This window comes from Eucalyptus grandis, chromosome 5, assembly GCF_016545825.1.
Source record: "Eucalyptus grandis isolate ANBG69807.140 chromosome 5, ASM1654582v1, whole genome shotgun sequence".
NCBI classification, from domain to species: Eukaryota; Viridiplantae; Streptophyta; class Magnoliopsida; order Myrtales; family Myrtaceae; genus Eucalyptus; species Eucalyptus grandis.
Window position 1 is genome coordinate 43,208,004 of NC_052616.1, and position 15,394 is coordinate 43,223,397.

At 36.6% G+C, this 15,394-nt stretch overlaps 1 pseudogene; it reads left to right on the forward strand.

The window, feature by feature from the left end:
- Positions 1–78: 78 nt before the first annotated feature.
- LOC120293922 lies at positions 79–4,947 on the forward strand (annotated as a pseudogene).
- The last annotated feature ends 10,447 nt before the right edge of the window (positions 4,948–15,394 follow it).

The window sequence follows — 15,394 nt, forward strand, 5'->3', positions numbered from 1 at the left end:
CTCCTCCTCCTCTCTCTCTCTCTCTCTCCCCCACCCCCTCCCCTCCCTTCCTCTCAAACTCGCTACAGAGTACATAAAATGGATGCAGATGGAGGTGCAGGCAGAGAGTTCATGGTGAAGTCGGGCAAGAGAGAAGTGGTGGCGGCACCACTGCCCATGCAACAGCATTGGCCGCCCCTCTCCAACCTCGACTTGCTCTTGCCTCCGCTGAGTTTTTAATGCCATAAAAAAGTTGTATCCGGTCTTACGGTCGGTGGTTGGTGTTCTGAAAGCCACCTTGGCCCAAGCTCTGGTCTCCTACTATGCTCTCGCCGGAGAGGTAATGCAGAACTCAGCCGGTGAGCCTGAGCTCCTGTGCAACAATCGGGAGGTCGACTTCATCAAAGCTTTCGCCGACATGGAACTCCGCCATCTCAACCTGTATAATCCGGATGACACCGTTGAAGGGAAACTAATGCCCACAAAGAAGCGAGGCGTGCTTGCTGTTCAGGTATTGATATTAGATACAGCCTCGCTATGTATCGTTTATCCATCTCAAGAGATCATATCACCGTGTATGCACCCGCACCCATTTTCATCTTCATTTCACCTATATCTATAGTCTTTTTCTTATATCTTTTATTTATGCATAACCAGCGTCGAACGAAATATTGTATCTTCTGCCTCTAGTCTATCAGTCGAATTTTCCAACTTTACTTAGAACGGTTCACAAAATTGATTTAATCATTGATATTGAAGTTTTTTGAATAGGTGTTGAATATAAACTAATTGTTTACATCACTTGGCGTGCGAATTTGACTGATCGATTTAGATACCCTTTACCATTGTTCATAAAGAAGAATAATGCTTGGACTTCGATCACGCCTAACAGCATAATCTATGATTAAGACTTTGTTTGTTTCACGGAAAATATTTTCCAGCATTTAGTTATTTTAAGAAAATGAGTCAACGGAAAACTATGCTTAAATCTAACCCCAAAAAAAAAAAAAAAATCAAACAAGAAATTCGGGAAAATGATTTTGTATTGGTGTGGGTCTTTGGCACACAGGCTTGAGTTCTTGTTTATGAAATGTTCATTCTTATAAAAATATTTAAAAATTTGAATATTTAATTATTTTTCTTTTTCTTTTTATTGGCTTCATTTTGGCCAATTGTGGCCACGGCAACAATCATCGATTGGCCATAAGCTAGCTTGAGCCTCACTAGAGGTCGACGAGACTCGAGCTCGAGCTCGCCACTCTGGCAAGCTCAAGTCTTGAGCTTGCTAGACTTTGGTGAATTCATGCCTCAATGACCTCTAGCAAGTCTCTAGCTCGTCGAAATCTAGTAAGCTTGAGCCTCGTCGATCGTCGCCATGGCTAATGACTAGCTCGGAAGAAGGAAAACATAATAAAGAAAGAAAATAAATAAATTCAAAATATAATTTAAAATATTGAATTTATTAGTAATTTTCCTTAGAAAAATCAAATTAGATTTTATATACCAAATGATTAATAATATTTTCTAGTTCATTTTCAGGTTTTAACTCTCATCATAAAATGTTATCATTTTCTTGGAAAATGACTTTTGGAAAAGATTTTCTAGAAATGTTATATTTTATGTGAAAAAAAAATAGAGCATAAATATATTAATGATTTCTCATACAAAACATAACAATGTAGAAAGATTTAATGTTAAGGTTTTGTTTGTTTCATGGAAAATATTTTCTAGGAAACATTTTCCTCATTTTCCATCATTTGATTTGCTTAGGAAAATGAGCCAATAGTAAATGTTTTCTTAGTCAACAAAAAACCTATACTAAAATTTAGGAAAATGATTTCCTCCTTAAAAGGTTGAAAACATTTTCCAAAATATGACCGTATCGGCATAGGTCTTTGGCACTTGGACTCGAGTCCTTGGTTAATGAAACTTTTGCTCTTATAAAAAAAAATCAAACATTTAATTAATTAATTATTATTTTTTATTCTTTTCTTTTCTTTTTATTTTCGCTTCTTACTCAACCACAACGACAACAGCCCATCACAGGCGAGCCAAGGCTCAAGGTTGTTGGAATTTGGAGAGCATGAGCCTAGCTGGTTGCCGTTATGGCCAGCGATTGGTCGAGGAAGAAGGAAAAAAAGAATAGAAAAATAATTGAAAATATATCAATTTTCTCTAGGAAAATCAAATTCCATATCAAACGGTAGAAAATATTTTCTAATTCATTTTTTATTTTTTAGCTAAGCACTAGAAAATATTGTAATTTCCTCGAAAGTGATTTCTTGGAATATATTTTTCAGAAATATTATATTTTTCCCGAAACAAATTGAGCCTGAATATTGAAAGGAAAAAGAATCTCACATTTTGCACGGGTTTCTCTTGTTTACTTGTGTGATCATTGGGATTATACATTGGCTCATTGAGTCCATAGAGAACAGTGAGATAATAAGAGCATGATAGATGAGTGATAATAATATATCGTAGGAGGAGACTATCATTCTTTGTTTTTAATGGATGGAATTGAATGAGTGGAAAAATCTTGCGAAGGTGGACCTCATAAGCAATCATTAATTTATTGAGATCGTAATGGCATGGCGTGGGTTCCCAGTGCCCTCAAGCACAAAAGAATTCAAATATATGTGGCAGAGGTGGGATCTCTCTTTTACCCTTGACTTCATGGGAAACATGTTAAGGTCTTATTAGATGACTGGTCAATCCTTGATTATTTTTATTCTTTTATTTCTCAAAAATAAATAAATAAATAAATAAATTCATTTGATAACATTAGATAATTTTTCTATTCACGGGAATAAATCGGTGACCATGGAATAGATTTGGAATAAAAATATGAAATTGAAAAAAAATTACTTCTTTGTTTTTGGGAATAATTTATAAAACCAAATCATTTTTTTTCTTTTCTTCTTCTTCCTCCTCTAACTAGTTGTAGGGCTCGGCAATAGCGGTGACTCGGCTAATGACCGATTAGAGATGAGGCCTAGTGACCTCGCTAGCCTTTAGCAAGTTGGCCTTGCCTTGATTGGGTGAGGTCGAGCCTTGCTGATAGCAAGGTGAGATTGACCTCCCCGGGGCTAACGAATTCGCTAGCTCTTGTCTTTGGTTGGTTACTAACCATTGTCGAGGCCTAGCGATTAGCTAGTGGAGGAAGACGAAAAAATGATAAAAAGAAAAATCTCATAAAATTATTAAAAAATTGAAAGGAATTTTACTTCATAAAAAAATTGAGGATCGTACAAAATGCATTCATGTTCCTTTTCTATTTTAGGAATAAAAATTTTGTGCAATTATCAAACACATTCGAATACTTAGAAACTTGTTTTTTTTTTAAAATAAGGCATGTATTAACTTTAACCCAAAACGGAACTATACAAAAAAGAGGGGGGGGACCCGACACCAACATAAGGACTTGCACTTCTGGTGACATTAGGAAATGTCAATAGGAGTGTAAGGGGGTCATGGTAACCCAAATGAAAAGAGGGGGCTAATACTTAGAAACTTATTAAGGGAGCAGAATCAGAAAAAGCTATTTTCAAGTACAAATTGTTTTTGGAAATAGCATGGTTACCAAATACATACTAAGACTCTTAAATAATCTCTCCTCTCTTTAGTAAGTCTTGTATGAAGTAATTGGATAATGGATATCACCTTTTTCGCAGTCTCTATGATAAAGACCAAGTTCGTTTCCAATGTTAATCATGTATTTCCATGTTCGGACATATATAATAATTTATTGAAATAATATTGTTCTATATGGTCAATATGTCATTTGATAACTTCTCGGCGTAAGCTACCAAAGGTATGTCTAGAGCGTGTAGAATTAATCTTAAATCTCACCAAGGCATAAGTTTTTTTTATACAGTTTCCGTGTTAGGATTGGTTCTATTCATTGAGACATAAGTTTTTCATTTGATGGAAAACATTTAGGCAACGGAGCTAAAGTGTGGAGGAATAGTGGTGGCATGTACGTTTGACCATCGGATAGCTGACGCCTACTCGGTCAATATGTTCATGGTGTTTTGGGCAGAAATGGCTCGCTCCGCTACACCCATCTCCCTCCCTCCTTCCTTCCGTCGCTCTCTTCTCAACCCAAGGCATCCGCTCTACTTTGACCCTTCTATAGACCGCATGTACATCCCGGTCTCCGCATTGCCCCCACCTCCCAAACATAAGCTGCAGGTGGATGAGCAATGCGAGACGGTGACATTGAGGGACGATGACCACTTGTTAAGCCGCATGTACTATGTGACCGCTGCCAAGCTAAGTGAGTTGCAGTAGAGTGCCTACTCCAATGGAAGCAAGAGGACTAAGTTGGAATCGTTTAGCGCTTTCCTTTGGAGGATGGTGGCTGAATCCTTCTCGATTGCTGATAATGATGACAACAAGACAATGTCAATGATGGGGATCGTGGTGGACGGTAGGTGTAGGTTAATGAGTCAGGGTGAGGATGACAAGCCCACACCCATGTCATCCTACTTCGGGAACGTGCTGTCGGTGCCATTCAAAGAGAAAAGGGCAAGGGAGGTGGTGGAGAAGCCGCTGAGCTGGGTGGCGGATGTGGTGCACGAGTTTGTAGAGAGGGCGGCAACAAAGGAGCACTTTCTGGACCTGATAGATTGGGTGGAAGAACACCGGCCAGTGCTAGCATTGGCAAGGATATTCTGCAAGCCCAGCAGTAAGGAGGAGGAGGAAGGGTCGACGGCGCTCGTAGTGTCATCCGGACAGAGGTTCCCCATGGCCGAGATGGACTTCGGGTGGGAGAAGCCAGTGCTGGGGTCCTACCACTTCCCATGGGGAGGCAAAGCCAAGTACGTTATGCCCATGCCCAGCCTGCTCTCCAACGGGGATTGGGTGGTCTACCTTCACCTCCCCAGGTCTCAGGTGGCCTTCGTTGAGTCCCACGCTCCCACCGTCTTCAGGCACTTGACCCCTCACCATCTTAACCTCCTTTGATTCTTCTTATTCTTCTTCTAAGAGTATCGTTTATGTGCCTCCTCAGCACTGTTGATTGTTGTTGTTTGTCCTATTGAATTAAAACCTTATGTTCCTTGTGTGTTTTCTTCCCGCCCATTCGGTCCTTATGATTTAATCAATCCGAGGCATACATCTTTGTAATTGCAAGGTGTCTCGCTTGCTTAGTCTTTCATTGTCATAAGCAATTGACGAATGTAGACATTTCGAATTGTTCATTGCATGTGAATGTCACATAAACCTTGTGTACGGGTGAGTAACTTTTCCTTGCACCACAAGATAATTACAACCAAATATACAAATTACATAATTTGTGTATCTTATAGAATTTTGATTGATAGTTACATTGAACATTTTCATATAGTTTAGAAACTATATCAAATAAGTACTAAAAGTTCATGGACCATCAATTGAAAATTAACATGTCATTTTCATATAAAGAAAGATACACAATATCACCATCATCATATTTGTGAAAATAAACACAATGGTAAACCTTACTATGAGCAAATCTGTTTTCTTCCATAAAACTATCAAACTTTAAATACCATTTTTGCAGAGCTTGTTTTAAGCTATATTTGATTTTCTTCAAGCGACACACTAGTCGCAACCCAATCTCACCACCCTTGATCCCTCATCATCACAAGGAAAGGAAGGGGAAAGGTTGAGTTTAGGGGTACTTGATCACGAGAGTTCCCTTACGGCTTGCGTTCCAAAAGACGTCACCACATTGCCTTTCGAATCAAGCCTCTCGTGAGCTCACTCCACGAGATCGCAAGTTCACCTAAACTCATTCCCCACATGATAGTGGAGTGTCACGACCCGTACCCACATGGATGACACACCTCGAGAGATGACGTTGGATGTAAATATCGGATTTAAGGGTACCTTTACCATGGTAGCCCTCTCGATAGTACCCTTCGCCCATAAGGATGGCATCACTTCATCCTTTGGGGTACTGCCACATCAAGTATGTTAAACCATGGTGAGTTTTATCCAAATTCATACCCCATGCGACGGTTCATTATACAGAGTAGTTGTTTATAATAACCTAAAAATAAAATGGGAGTCGCCAATAACCTAGTTTTGGAGGTCAGTTAGAAAACCCAATCGAGGGTCAAAAGTGTTCCCTCGATTCCTACACAACCAAATATCTAAATTCGGGGACTTGGGTTACGCTAATATTTCTATTACTATCCTTTCGATACCTAAATAGTATGTTGCATTTTCTTAACGTGTCCATGCGTTTCTTCTTACATTTTCAGGATCATTAATCATAAATTAGGCGATCATGCATGGTTGGTCGTTTTCATACTATCTATTTCTAGAAAAACAAGAAAATAAAGCAATCAATGGAATTGAAATTACGAGATAGAAAGTAAACAATTAAGGAAAATGGTAAATCTATCATGCAATCCTATAAAATATAAAAGAACAACACAATTGAAAAAAAATGAGAGAAAGAGAAAACATCCGCAACTCGCCGGGCTTTATACAACAAATGAAACCCGAAACATATGTCAGGAAAATGAATAATACATGATAATGGCGAAATGGATATCGACCTCCACCGTCTTCGTGCTTTCTCCATCTTCGGGGTTCTAATCTAAATCTAATCTAGAAATCTATAACTAGGTGCATACAATGGAAAGAAACAAGCATACACATCAAAACAATAAAAGACAAGACCTCCACCGTCAATATCAATCATTTAAAGAAAGTTTAATACAAAAATCAAATTTTGTGGCCTCGGGGTTGGCCTTTGTCTTTCATGCAAGGGTCCTATAAAGATACTTACCCAATCCATTTTATGACTTATAGCCATTATTGACCAATTGTGTTCTTGCATGACCAATAACGTTTATAAGTCTCCTAATCAAGCAATCTATATGATTCCAGGGTTTTCCCTCAATATCATATATCGACCCTACCATTCATCTAAAAGTCATATGCATTGCAAAAATTTAAATATGCATACAAGTCTTTTGAATCTTATTTCTCAACCAATCAAGCAAGAAAATGAACCGTCGGTGGGTTACTTATTACTAAGGGCATGCGCCAATCACAAACATAGGCAATTTCTAATGCATGACAGGATTATATGTATGAGGGGTACATGCGATAATTCAAAAATATATTTCAAAATCATTCATGAAAAGTTTTGAGACAAAGTGATGTTTTAGCTATGAAAGACATTCAATTACCAAGGCTAGCTTGGGGCTTGCATAACTGCACTCAGTTATGCAATTCAAGCTGTGCCTTTCACGATGTCAAATCGAGATTTTAAAAATGTTTGAAAATATTTAGGGTTAATGAATATCTAGGTTGTGGAACACATTCAATTGCCAAGGCTAGCCCAAGACTCGCATAAATACACTCACAAACATCGTAGATATTTCAAATATAATTCAAACTGTGCCTTTCACGATGTCAAATTAGGATTTTAAAAATGTTTGACAATATTTAGGATTAAGGAATATCTAGGTTATGGAATACATTTAAATGCCAAGGCTAGCCTAAGACTCGCATAAATACACTCACAAGCAACGCAAACATTTTGAATATGATCCAAATCCGATTTTTCCTTAAGCCAAATCGAGTTTTGGGGAAGAACTTTTTTAGAAATTGTTTTGAAAAATATCACATGTACCAAAGTATTTTTTGAAAGATGTAATTTTGAAAAAGCCAATTGTTTAACAAAAAAGATCAAAGCACTTTGAACAATTTCCATGAAGATGGCATGGCCTAATTTCATGCACAAACTAACCTAAAATGTATAACTAAACAATCACAATCATGTTTATATTAGGAAATTTCAGAACAAATGTGTAAGAACAGCAAAATTAGGAAATACCTGATGACAATTTGGCAATGATAAAATTCAATAACATGCGTAACATGATGATGAACAACTTTTGTGAAGAAAATTTTCTTAAAAAATCTATATATGATTTTACAAAAATCAAACAACAAGCAACAATACATCAAAAATTTGTCAAAACAATAGGACATTCAGCTAATGTCACGAGAATTTGTACTATCAAAATATGTCTAAAAATCATCAAATTTACACACAACATAGCCAACATGATGAAAAGCAAGTTTTATTGAAAGGTTGAGTGCAGATTCTAAATAGAAAAATGAAACAAAAATATCAAAGATCTGTCCAAACATGGGTTAGGATATGGGCCCGAATTTGATCCTATGTCCAAATTCTGACCTAGTTTTAAAAAATGGAAAGTGGTACAAAAAATAAGCGATTTACGTGAAATCAACGACATTAGAAACCTCTAAGTGTGCCTTACATCCTCCTAGAAGAGCTTGAGTCCAAACTAGGTCAATTTGGTATCCTAAGATTAAGATCTCTAAAAGTATGCACATCAGTAACTAAGGAAACAAAACACAAATATTCATTATAAAACCTTAAAATCATTCAAAGAATGCACAAATGACATGAAGAAATCACATGGGACTTAGGATTGGATGCGAAGGTAAGTTTAGGTAATCATCTAATCCTAAATCGGCATGCAAAATGTCATACTAAAATGATTCATAATTTCTAATGGTATGCTTGGGAATCCCAAGTGTGATGAGCACTTTTGTGAGACAAATTTAATGTGCAAGATGATACTCAAAGGGTATGAACTAAATATGTATGCAAACCTTGCAACATGCGGTTCAATCGTCAAGAAAGCATGATCGTAAGATTTGGTCTCTAGATGACTCAAACAAGTATAGAAAGGTGCATATATGACAAGATTTCATTTCAGCATTAAATTTACAGAACATGCATGATTTCAGCCATCCTCAAGACATGCATAAATCCTACTAAAAATCTCACATATAGATTATATGATGATGAAGATTTCTCGTTAAGGGTTTGAAACTCAATTAAGATCATATGAGTCATGGCAAAAATGGCAAAACTAACAAATTATATGTCTAGCTCATGTTGTTGCAGTGCCTTTTAATTTAATGCCTTTGCCAACATAAAGACCTTGCAAAGTATATATCAATTGAACATATGTATTATGTATTTAAACTCTCATGAAGGATTTGAGATCAAATAGGTGCATTTATAGACTCAATTTCATCAAAACAAATCTTGGACCAATGTAGGACAGACTATCCTATGTTCAGATCGTAGTGATTTTAACCTAGCTAAATATGTCTAAAAATTTTGAAAAAAAAAAAATAGAGGATATGCAAAACACTTATATGAGAAACTTTTGTGAAGGAAAGTTATTACTAGGCTTAGATCTGACCTTACTATGCACATCTAAAAATCATGAAAATATTACAAAAGATGCACGAGCTGATTTGGAACAAAACTCATGAAGAAAAATTTGTCAAAAAACGATCATGAAAGTCGGCACAAATAGCAAGGAGAGAAGACAGAACATAAACAAAATTGAAAAAAAAAACCTAAACTACTACAGAATCACTAATTTTTGGAGGTGTTTTCAAAGGTCAAACGATGCTCGATTGGGGTATGCGACCTACCGTTTTAAAGCTCGAGATGTCTATTATCTAATCCTAAGAGGACTCAAGTTGAAATGAGGTCGTTTCTAACCTCGTTTTGGTCAAAACAGTAACCTAGGTACAGACATATGAAAATCCAAAATAGACTCAAAAACACAATCATCACTCAAATCAACAATAAATTATTGGAGCATTCATAATCATTGATCTTAAGCATATAAAAGTTCATAATCTTGAATCTGAGCCATGATTGATCTAGTTTCATTGGATTCGAGTTTTGATTCGTTATGTTTGTTGCGATTTTCATCGGTTTCTATTGCGATCAATTGGATCAAGTTGCTAGATCACGATCAGGACTCCAAGAATGCAGATTGGACCACCATGGCTCGGATCGGGATCAATTAAACCACCGACTCAAGGAAAAAAGAAAGAACCGGTCCAAAATGGACCGGCCTTGACTCACCGGTGAAGATTGGGCTGTCAGTGAAGATCCGTCAACCTATTTGGTTACCTCTAACCACAGTAAGGTCGAGAACTCTGGAACTGTAGATCACCGGTTTGGATGCTTGGGGGCTTTAGCGACCGCCAGTTCACACCTAGAACAAAACTGGTCCAAGAGATGGACCGAAACTAAAGAGAGAGAGAGATCTGTTTTGGGCGGGAGTTTTAAGGGAGAAAAGAGAGAAAGAGATTGAGGAGAGAGAATTTTCGTGAAAATGAAAACCTCCTTGAAAATGAAGGAACTTTTCATTTATATTAAGCAATTTCAGTCATCGATTTGATCCGACGGTTGAAATTTCAATCCAACAGTCAAAAATAAATTTTGAAGGCTCCATCATGATCTCGATGTGTTGGGTAATTGATCTAATGGGTTTGATTTCCAAAATACCAAGCCAAAATCGAGAATTGCGTCAAAATGTCTAATTAGGGGTTAATCTGCAATTTGATGAAATTCGAGGATCAATTCATAAAATTTTGGGAAATTGAAAGTGTAGAAGTGAAATTGGCATTGAGAGGATTTTAGAACGGGTCACTGAAGGCCAAGAACCAGCCAATCTCACTGACGCCCGTTCAAACTGGCTCAGTCCGATGTGGTTGGATTTTGATTGGTTTGGTCCGATTCTGGCTATTTTGTCCACTTGAGACTCCCGTGAGTAAAAAATTTATGCAATTTGGTCCTTAAAGGACCAAATTAAAAAGGAATTTTATCCTTTTTAAGAAAAAAATTGTAAAATTGGTCATTCAAGATACAATTAAGTTAATCAAATCTTATGAACGTGATCTAGGGGTCTTTTATTGACCTAATTGAATGATTATCGTGAAAAACAATGAGTCAAAACCATGTGTGCTTTTAAATTGGGCTTAAAGGGCTAAAATGGTAAAATTTGCAAATCAATAGGTAAAATTGCAAATTAACTAAAATTGAACTCAATTAGTATCACAATTGTCCTATCTAATGAGTCACCCATATGTAAGATCGCTTATCATATTCAAATTACCATTGAATTGAAGCGCTCGAGCTTAGGTCAAAAATCGATCTAAGCCTAATATTAAAATTGGACCTATATTCATAAAATTAATCCATAGCCAAGAATGGGTCCATTTGAATTTTGTCGATTGAAGCTTAATTGCTTGATTTTCAAATGCCTAGGAGGATAAAATTCTTCAACTTGATGAGTTCTGTATAAATTTTACAAAATCGATTTTGAATTTGGACTTATCTTAGGGAAATGAGTAGATGACCCATTTATTGAGCCATTTATATTTAAATGAGTTGTTAATGGGTCAAGTCTTATTTTCTAAAGCACCCATAATGGGTTTTAAAATTAAAGAGAGTGAGATATATGGGTCTTAAATGGGTTAGCTTTGCAGCCATTTAAGACTGCTGACCCATTTAAGACACATTTATCAACCCATTTATTTTCACCCAAAGCCAAAACCTCACAATCTCTCTCTTCTCTCTTTAACTTTACAATTTTTTTTAAACCGAAATTATAATTATTTTTTTATTTTTCTTTCTTCTTTTATTTTTTTTTTTTTTTTTCTTTCTTCTTCCTCCGGTTGCCGGCACGACGATGGCTTGCGACCGGCCAGGTGAGCCTCGTGCTCGCTGGATTTGGTGATCTTTGCCGATGCCCGGTGAGCTCGAGGCTCGCCAGATCCGGGCGAGCTCGAGCTCGCCCAACACCGGCGAGCCTCGAGCTCACCGAATCTGGTGAGGCGGAGGCCTTGCCGACGTCGGCGAGCCTCGAGCTCACTAGATCTGCGGCGAGGCGGAGGCCTCGAGCTCGCCGGATCTAGTGAGGCGGAGGCCTCACGATGTCTAGCGAGGCTCGAGCCTCGTTGATCTAGCGAGACTCGAGCTTGCCGGCGTCAAGCGAGGCTTGAGCCTCGCTAGTGTTAGGCGAGTTTGAGGCTCGCCCGTGGCCGATTGCCGGCCGTCGTCATGGCCAGCGGCCGGCCAAAGAAGAAGAAGAAGAAAATAGAAAAAAAAAAAGAAAAAATATATTTAAAAATAAAAATAATTAATTTTTTTTTAAATGAGATAATTAAAATTCGATTTTTAAAACAATTATTTTAAAAATTATAAAAATTTTCCATTTTGTGTTGTATAAAATTATTTTAGCAATACCATTTTTAAATATATAAATATATAAGTTTAGTTAAATGGGTTGGGTATGGGTCGGGTCGGGTATAGGTTAAAATTTTTGCATTGCAATAAACGGGTCATAGATGGGTTAAATGGGTCGATTTGGGTTGTACCATTTATGACCCGACCCAAACTCGACCCGACCCACCCGTTTAACGGGTCTAGAAATGAGTGAGAAATAATCGTCCATTCGCAAATTATGAAGGATCGATTTTTGGTCTCCTAATTAGGGCTCCAACGACAATTCGTATTTTGACTCTATAAATCGTGAAATTGAATGCTCAAGTAGATTTCAAATAGTCCATTAACCAAATGTCAATGAATGAACTATACCTAATCATGACTAGAATAAAAGTAATTTTATTTTTGGTTGATTTAGAACCTAAAACTGAAAAATTCAGAAATCAAGGTTTTTAATAGAACTTTGTGAAATTTTTGACATAAACATCAAATTGGCATTAAAGGAAATATATTTGTGAATTTACTATTATTATTTATATTTTTATCAAAGGTTTGACCAATAAGTCAACCATTTAGTTGACAAAAGTGAAATTAAAGCTAAATAGAATTTTTGGGGTCAGAAGTCAATTTTTAACCGCAGTTGACTTTTGGTCAAAGGATTGACCAAAGTCAAGTCGAAAGTCAATTGTTTGACTTTTCGGATTTTTTTTTTTTTTTTTTTGAAAATGAGCTAGAAATTATTTAAAAACAACAATGTGAAAAAAAGAAATAAAAATAACACTTTTTGATCGAGAGATGGGGCTCCGTCGCGATCGAAATCCAAATCTCAGTTTATTACATCTTAATAATGCGTTAATTAAAAATCACGTGTCAACAATACTATGTGCTCATTATCTCTGACTTCAAAACCTTTACTTTGCGCCATATATAACTCTTCATCTAGGTCACCATGTAAAACGTCATTTTGTACATCTAACCGCTCAAGATGAAAATCCTCCATTACAACTATACTTAGTAGAACTCTAATTGAAGTCATTTTAACTATTGGTGAAAATATCTTGGTGTAGTCAATCCATTCTTTTTTAGAAAAGCTTTTGACCATATGTCTCACCTTATATCTGATACCACCACTTGCTTCATTTTTAATCATATACACTCACTTGTTTAATATCAATTGTTTAATAAGGCCTTTTTACTTTTGGGTAACTTGGTCAACTCCCAAGTTTTGTTCTAAAGTAACGAGTCCATCTCGTCTTTCATATCATGCTCCCATTGCATGTGTGATGTCTTTTTCTTTGCCTCATCAAAAGTCTCCCATTCTCCTAAATCTATATATAAGACATGGCTCATAATAATATTTGTTGGTGGATCAAAATTATCTTTGACTTTCTCACACGTGTAGACTTCCTCAAGACAAGTTCTTCAAGGTTGTTAGTCTACTTCAAGTCACTGTGTTTCTCTTAAACTACTTTATTTATTTATTTATTGATAATAGGCTCATCTTTAACCTTATCCTCTAGTGCACTCTAATTTGCTGGAATCATCTTCAGGTACATTGTGTCCAGCTCAAAATATTCTAGTTCTACTGCCTTCTCATTCTCTATCTAACGATCCTTGTACCTTTTTTTTTTCGTGGAATACCATATTCTGTTAGCGGATGACTTTGTTATTCTCATAATCCCTAAGCTTATAGCCATACTCATCATCACCATATCTAATAAAGACACTTCTAGGACTTAACATCAAGCTTTTTCCTTAAGCATCAATCAGATCATATGGAATGCAACAACATACTTGTAGATATGAGTAATTACCTTTTTTACCTGACCATTGCAATTGCAGTATTTCTCCATCCAACGCACTAGATGGACTCCAGTTGATAATGTGAACAGCTGCACTAACTGTAATGGCCTATAAGTGTAGCGAGAGACCCATGTGTAGCCTTATGCATCTCACACATTGTAGAATGGTTCTGTTTATTCTCTTAGGTACATCGTTTTCTTGAGGGGTTCTAGGAATAGTCTTAAATCGTTGTATGCCTTCTTGGCTCAAGTATTCTGCAAATTCCTTGCTCATGTATTTACCACTATTATCAAACTTCATAGCTTTGATTGGATGAATTATCTCTTTTTCTACCATGGTCTTCCACATTTCGAACATCCTGAATACTTATGAATTTTCTTTGAGAGTATAGACCCAGGTCTTCCTTGTTGTATCATCAAGGAAGATGACGAAATATTTCTTACCACCATAAGAGAGTTGTTGTGTTTGCCCCACTCATCAATATGAACTCTAACTTTCGACCTTTATTTTGTTACCCATTCAATTGAAAACTGACTACTATTTTTTTTTTAATAATTGCAATTCTCATAGAAATCCAACTCAACTTTTGGCAAACCTAGAAGTAATTTCCTTGAATGTAATTGCTTTACACACTTCATCAAGATGTCCCAAACGATAATGCCAAAAAGTAGACAAATTACCTATAGTCAATATACTTGCAACCATATCACTAATATTGTCTCCTTGGAGAAGGTAAAGTATACTCGTATGATTTCCCTTTGCTACGACTCTTGTCTTTAAGGTTATCTCCCACTCTTCACATCCAAAGGTTGCTACCATACCTCATTGGTCAAGTTTCCTATTTAAGATGCTATTTTTCTTTAATTTTGGAATATGCCTGGTTTCATGCAAAACTAGACATTCCCTACCTGAGATGTTCACAATTGCATATCATTTTCCAACAATTGGACACACATAGCCATTTCCCATAACCACTTACCTGAAATCTCCATTGGCATAATTAGCAAATATATCTCTTTGTGAGGTGCAACGAAAAGAAGCACTGGAATTAATAAACCACTTATCTATTGTCAAGTTAAACTTTGCAGACATGCATAATTTCTTTAGCAAAGGTTCATCACCAACCACATTAGCTCATTGATTCTCATCATAATACTTCTTTTTCTAGGCTTCACACTGAAACCTCCGGTATCGAGTCTAGTGACAAAATCAATACTCATCTTTTGCAACTTGTCTCTTCCCATTGATTGTGACTTACTATGTCCGCTGAATTTTCCTCCACTTTTATTCTATGGTTCTCTATTGCTAGTGCCTTTGAAGATGTAGATGTCGAAAAATTATCTCCACCAAGGACTTTTTTTTTTTCACATCTCTTCATCCATCAAAATCAAATCATCCTTCATGGTGGTTGAAATTCCTTGCGGTGTCGTATTGTAACTTTTTGGAAGGGAACATAAAAATAATAAAGTTTGAAACTTCATATCCAGATTTATGCTTGTGGATTCCAAGCTGACTCGTGACCTATGTGAAACT